Raw genomic sequence first — 6968 nt, 5'->3', positions numbered from 1 at the left:
TCAAGAATGTGGTCTGTAGGTCAGGAATCCAGCAAGAGTCAGGAATGTGGCAAAAATTAGGGGATTCATGATATCACCCCCTCCTCAAGAGTGAGTGGAATGAGGATGTGAATGAGAATGAAGAGGAGGATGAGATGGGCGTCGAGGGACAGGAGATGGAGAATGAAAAGAATGAGGACTAGGATGAGAAGGATAGTGGTGGTGGAAGTCCTGAACAAAGTCAGGAGAATGAATCAGGTTGTCCACAGGTTCCCAAGTGCATTCCTCAAATTCCTAACCCTTCAAGTCTACCAGATAGTAGAGTTTAGACCATGAGATCTTGGAATCAAGGATGTCCTGAACCTCATACTCAGACACATCCTCGAGCTGCACTGGTGGAGGCGGAGGAATGACCCGATTTGGAATAGGATTGGGAATATAAAGCTGAAGGAGAGAGGAGTGAAAAACGGGGTGAATTTAATATAAGGAGGGAAGTGCAAGGCGATAAGTGATAGGATTAATGATGGCAGTGATAGGGAAAGGACCAAGGCATTTGAAATCGAGCTTGGGACATGGCCTGGTGGTGAAGATATTTTGCTTGAGGAGCTAGACTTTATCCTTGATATTATAAAGGGGACAATCCTAACGATGGACATTGGCAAATGTTTTGTGAAATTCCTAAGCACGATGAAGGTGGAAGGAGACGGAGTTGTGGATTTCTTGGAGGTTGGAGACAAATGCCTCAGAGTGGGGATTTGAACGAGAGGATTTAGATGGAGAAGGAAGTGAGAGATTGAATCAGAGATTTCAGCCAGAGTTTGCAAAGAATGGGGAAACTCGAAGGGAGGAGTGAACAAACTTGTTATAGGAGAACTTAGCAAAGGGAAGGATATCGAACCAATCATTCTGATGATAGTTGATAAAGCACCTCATAAATTGTTTCAACATCTAAATTGTTCACTTGGATTGTCCATCAGTTTGAGGATGATATGCCAAAGAAAGGTTAGCCTTCACTCCAAGTAGCTGCAAGAATTGTTGCTAGAAATGAGAGATGAACTGAGGTCCCTGATCTGAAACCACATCTTCAGGAATCCTATGAAGTCAAAAAATTTCCCTAAATACCAGTTTTGCCATGTCCTCACCCGAAAACTCCTTGGTAGACGGCAAAAAGTGTGCCATCTTTGTGAAGCAATCCACTATGACTAAAATGCTATTGAAGCCTCCAGAACTCAGAAGATCACTCAAGAAATCCATGGGCATAGATTCCTAAGGACCTGAAGGGACCGGGAGGGAATGAAGCAAACCTGAAGGAAGGTGGTGAGGTACCTTATTCTGGGTGCAAGTGTCACAGGAGGTAACAAAAACTTTGATGTAGTCGTCCATGTGAGGCCACCAAAAGTTCCATGCAACCAGCTCATAGGTTTTTGCAATGCCAAAGTGACCAGCAGTCAGGCTATCGTGGCATGCCATTAAGACTAACTTTCGAGCATCACCTTCAGGAATGTAAAGCTTCTCCCCACGGTACAACAAGCCATCTAAGAACTCAAACTCATCAAATTTCTGGCAGTCAGGAGTCACTGGGTGTCCATCCTGAAGATGGGGGGAAATGTCGCTGGCGAGGTTGTTGGATTGAAGATCGTTTCTAATCACGTCCATCAAGGAGGAGTCCTAAGGGGCCAAGGAAATTGCCATAACTTAAAGCCGATTAGGACCGAGGATAACCTGATCCTGTTGATCGAAGGCAGGATTACCAAGCCTGAGACTGAGATAAGAGTGCTTTGAAAGAGCATCAGGAAGGCCCTGAAGCTTTTTAGGTCTGTACTTGATAACAAAGTCAAACCAACTCAGGAATTATGCCCACCTTCCTTGATGATGGCTCAAAACTCGGGAAGTGGCAAAGTACTTGAGATTTTTGTGATCCGTTCAGACTGTTTTTTGATGGCTCACCCCCTCCAAGAAACGATACCACTCTCCAAAGGAATCTACGATGGCAAGGAGCTCCTTGTCGTGGATTTCGTAATTAATCTCCGCAGGCTGGAATTTCCGAGAATGGAAAGCGACCAGATGAAATTCCTAATCTGCTCCAAGTTGAGACAGCATAACACGATGGCAAAGTCGAAGGCATCCGCCTTGATGAAGAAAGGTTGTGAGGGATCAGCGTGGATCAAGACAAGAGTAGAACTGAAGACCGCCTTGAGTGTGTCGAAACCCTACTGGAAAAGAAGGGAACATCCTTGCGAGTGAGATGCGTGAGAGGAAGGACAATGTTGGAGTAGTGATCAATGAATTTGCGGTATAAGTTGGCGAAGCTAAGGAAAACCTAAACGTCCGACATTGATTGTGAAGGCTCCCATTTGAGAATAGTTTTGACTTTGGCAGAATCCATCATGATACCCTCAGGAGTGACAATGTACCCAAGGAACTCCATAGACTCTTAATCAAAGGAACATTTCTCAAGCTTTGTGTATAGGCCGTGTTCCCACAGCTACGCCAGCACCTTGCACACATACTCATCATGCTCCTTCTGAGTTTTTGAGTAGATGAGGATGTCGTCAAGGTAGATGATCACCATCTGATCAAGAAACTCTCGAAAGATGTCGTTTGCCATGTGTTGGAAAACTGCTAGAGCATTTGTCAAGCCAAACTGCATGGCAATGTACTCGAAGTGGCTATAGTGGGTTCGAAACACAATCTTCCATTCATCGCCAGGCTAGATTTGGATCAGGTTGTATGCTCCACAGAGGTCAATCTTGGTGAAGAAGTAGGCACCGCCAAGGCATTCCAATAGGTCTGAGATCAAGGGCAGAGGATAATGGTTCCGAACAGTCACCTTGTTCAAACCTTGGTAGTCGATGACTAGCTGCAAACTCCCATTGTTCTTTTTGACAAAGAAGACAGGTGCTCCAGCTGGAGACTACAAATGCTGAATGTACTTTGATGCAAGGTTCTTGTCCACATACTCTTTGAGGGCCTTAAGCTCAGACAGGGATAACCCATAGATAGGCCCCCACGGAGGTGATGCTCCTTCCTATAAATCAATAGGATAGTTGTAAGGCCGATGAATAGGTAGTACACTAGCTTTTTTTTTGTCAAACACATCCCCAAAATCATGATACTTCTCAGAAAGATTGACAGGAGAAACATGCAAAGCAAAAGGGAAAACAGGTTCTTCGTGAAGGAGTTCTTTCATAGTGATTGTGGAGATAGGAGGAGACATACGATTGAATGGAATGATGGGACGAGGATACTATCCAGTGTAAAATGGAAGAGAGGGAAAAGAAGATTGAGGGATAGGGAGCAAAGAGGGTGAAAACTTCGTAAAGTTAGGAACAGAACCTCAATTTGAGTTTAGGGAACTTTTTTTGATTCGGACTTAATGAACAGCAAGGGAAGACGTGGGAGATGGTGATGTGGGAGAGACGAGCTGTAATTCCTTCCAACATATTTGAGGCTGGTGCAGTTGGAACCAAGGAAGGCCGAGCACCACAGAGGAGGACTTGTTGTTGATGATGTTGAAGGTGATATCGGTGACAGTGGACTCGATGTGTACTCGAACAAGCAACATTTCCCTAAGTCCAGAAGATGGAGACACAAAATGCCCACTAATGCCTTCAACCCTCAGATCCTGTATGGTAGGAGAAAGAGGAATGTGATGTCGGGCAGTAAAGTCTGTGTCCATGAAGCAGGAAGTTGCACCCGAGTCTAGTAGCACCAGAGCCTTGAGTCCTAATTGTCCGGTGAAAGAAAGGAGACATGGGATGCGGAAGTTGCGGGAATTTTTGGTGGCTTTGATGAAAGGTGGTGAGGAGCTTGATAAAGAAAAAAAGTGATTTTTATTCGGGGAGTCCAAAAAGACAGCTCCTACTCTGTTTGGACAGTGTCATTTCCCGACTGTAACAGAGGTGGACCTTGAGGCAGAGTGAACTCGAGCAGTCCGGGAGGCTTCTTGGGACACACAACTGCTTTGTGATTAGGATCAGCATAGTAGAGGCAAAGATTCTGAGATACTTAACATTGCTTCTCAGCAGGACTCAGCTTCCCTTTGATGAGTCGGGGAGTACTAGAAATATCCATCAGGACTAGAGTAGTAGGTTCAGGAGTATGCCCCAAAGACTCAAGCTAGGATTCCTTAGTCTGGGACAGGAAAACAGTAGCGCAACGACTTTCCTAACGATGTTCAAAGAGACGATTGTCACATCGAACAGTTTTGTTGATAGCGTCCGATAGGTCCATGAGATCCTCCATGGTGAGCAAAAAATCCTTGACACCGTTGTTGAGGTTGAAATGAAATTGATCAATTAGGGCCCACTCATCCCACTAAGTGTCCAAGGCAAGGAGTTGGAACTTCGTAGCATAGATCGAGACAGGACGAGACCCCTAAGAGAGACGTCTCATCTTTGTGGTGGCAGCCCAAACCCGATCCGTCTCGCCAAAACATGCTTCGAGCTTCTCTTTGAACAACTGAAGATCTATCAGCTCCAAAACCACAACCCCTTTCATGCTCTTCTCCAGAAGAGGAGAAAACCATGACAAATTTGCACCTTTGAGCAATGTCTCGATCATGCTGATTTGAGACTCGGGAGTGGAGTACCACCGATGTTGAAGTGCGAAGATCAGCTCCATCTAGTTCAAGAATCCATGAAGCTTCGAATGCTTGCTTGAGAACTTCCCTGGGAAACTCACCTTTGGTTCAGGAACTCTACTTGATCCTTGAGCCAAAAGTGAAGCAAGCTCTTGTTGCATGTGAAGAAGGGTTGCCTTCAACTCAGTATTCTCAGACTGGATTTTTGCAAGGACTTTGGTGAAGAAATCATGATGGCTTGGAGACTCCATCGGCAAAAAAGAAAGAAAAGGGGGAAAAAGGCAAAGGCAATCAAACAATCAAAACGAGCTAAAGCAAAAACAAAAAGCACAATCTGAATCAAATTGTCAAGACCCTCAATAAGATCAGGATTGGAAAAATGCAGAAGACAAAGAGAAAAGCTAGTGGAGACGAAGAAGAGGCCTTAGATTGGCGTTAATTCAGATTGTGGAGAAATGGAACAAGGCTAACCTATATATACTATAGGTTGATGAAGCTCCACCACTCTTGGATCGAGGACGGCCTAATTATAGCTGAGGTCGAGGAGGCACCACGTCATCACCAGGAATGTGGTTCGAGACTCAGAAATTGTACGGGAAATCAGAGAGTCAGGAATAGGGAAATGTCTCGAGAGTTAGGAATGTGGTCTATGGATCATAAATCCAACGAGAGTCAGGAATATGGCAAGAATTGGGGGATTCCTAACAACCACTATCACTAGAAAAGGTTGGAATTTTAAGTTGATCTACCAAGGAAGGCTTACTTGGAGCACCACCATGTCCAGCCTCGAGTGCCTCAACATGTTCAAACATGATATCCATCATGCCATGTATCTTGTCTTGCATCTCTTGCTGATTTCGATTAAGGTTCACAGCTGATAAACAACATCTTAACTGGTCCAAACCTCCACAGCTCCATCAGCACCATTATTGGCACCACTATTGACAATAGGATTCTTGTGTTCAGCTTAGTTGGCCATCATAACCAACTTCTCTGATATTAATATTATGATCTGGTGCAAAAATACAAAGATCTAGTCTCCTTAGACTATGTTATGCCTTCTCTTGAGGTTCCTCACCACAACCACCCCTGAGTTACCTCAAAAGCTCCGCATTAGGGTAGGTTAAGTTCCTTACCCTAAAATGCCACCTTTGAGCTTCCCTTTGATTGATGTTGACCACGTGGTCAAAGCTGGTGCCTAACAAGTATGCACGTCAGCATGTGAATCTCATTTTGGAGGCATTGAATGGAAGCTGAAGTCAAAGGTCAAGAAGTGCTTATTTTTCACTAACAAAGTGGAGTATCTTGGATATTTGGTCACAAGCAATGGCATCATCTTGGCAAGATGGCATTTCATGATTGAAGTAGACCACTTATCTCTTAAGTGGTTACTAAATACCCATGAGGCTATAGGGCACTTGGCAAGATGTATACATTTGATAAAGGGAGTACACTATTGGATGCACTCACAGGAATATATATGACAGGCCACTAGTTGAACTTCAAGCTTGATGTTGCTCAGTATTGCTCCTTGTAAAGCGAGCTACTTTATCTCTGACCAAATGAGTATCAGTGTACATGTTCCTTGTTACTACTATCATCAACCATGGTTGACACCTGCAACAACATTTCACAGTAGGCATGAAGCTGATGCCAAATCCAGAAAAGCTTGACTTTGCAAAGCATGACAGGCTGAGCACCAACCCCTCAATAGAAACATGCCACACAAACATATTGTAGTTGTACAGTACAGGTGAGAGTCTAGCCACAACAAGATGCCCAAAAACGAAGTTCCAAACTTTTGTTGGCTGTCCACAAATCAGATTTTTTTTATCCCATCTGCACAACGAAAAGAAAAAAGAAAAAGAAAGTTTGGCATTTAGAAATAGTAAAGCAGAAACCTAGAAATATCTTTTTGAGGTAGAACATAATTGAAACTCTACTCATTTTTGTCAAGGAGCTCCTTTTGGTGTACAAAACAGATTCCCTATGTTATAACTTACTTCACTTCACTTGTGAAATCTGGAAGTAAGTTTTGAAAGAAAAAATTAAGAATTCAAGAAAGTTGATGAGAGCAGAGTTACTGTAAAAGAAAATACGTCACTTAACATAATGCAATGTGTCCTTGTTTCAATTGAGGGAATAAATCAGAGTTTAGTAGAATTATAGATTCAACAAAAGAAAGTGTTTCTCTGTGGTATTAAATATTCTTGAAGACATTTGTGGTTTGGAAAATTGTGCACTACAACATCATGTAGATTTTGTAGGCCTGGTACTACCTAAAAAATAAAAAAGGTTTTTACAAAATTAAGCACAGAAATATCTTTTATATCATCTTAAGTCAGCCTTTTCAACAATGTTAATACCCCAAAAAATGTATTCTTTCTAAAACAAAATATATAGTAAA

This window comes from Selaginella moellendorffii, unplaced genomic scaffold (genome assembly GCF_000143415.4).
Source record: "Selaginella moellendorffii unplaced genomic scaffold, v1.0 SELMOscaffold_36, whole genome shotgun sequence".
NCBI lineage: Eukaryota > Viridiplantae > Streptophyta > Lycopodiopsida > Selaginellales > Selaginellaceae > Selaginella > Selaginella moellendorffii.
This window is presented reverse-complemented; position numbering follows the sequence as displayed.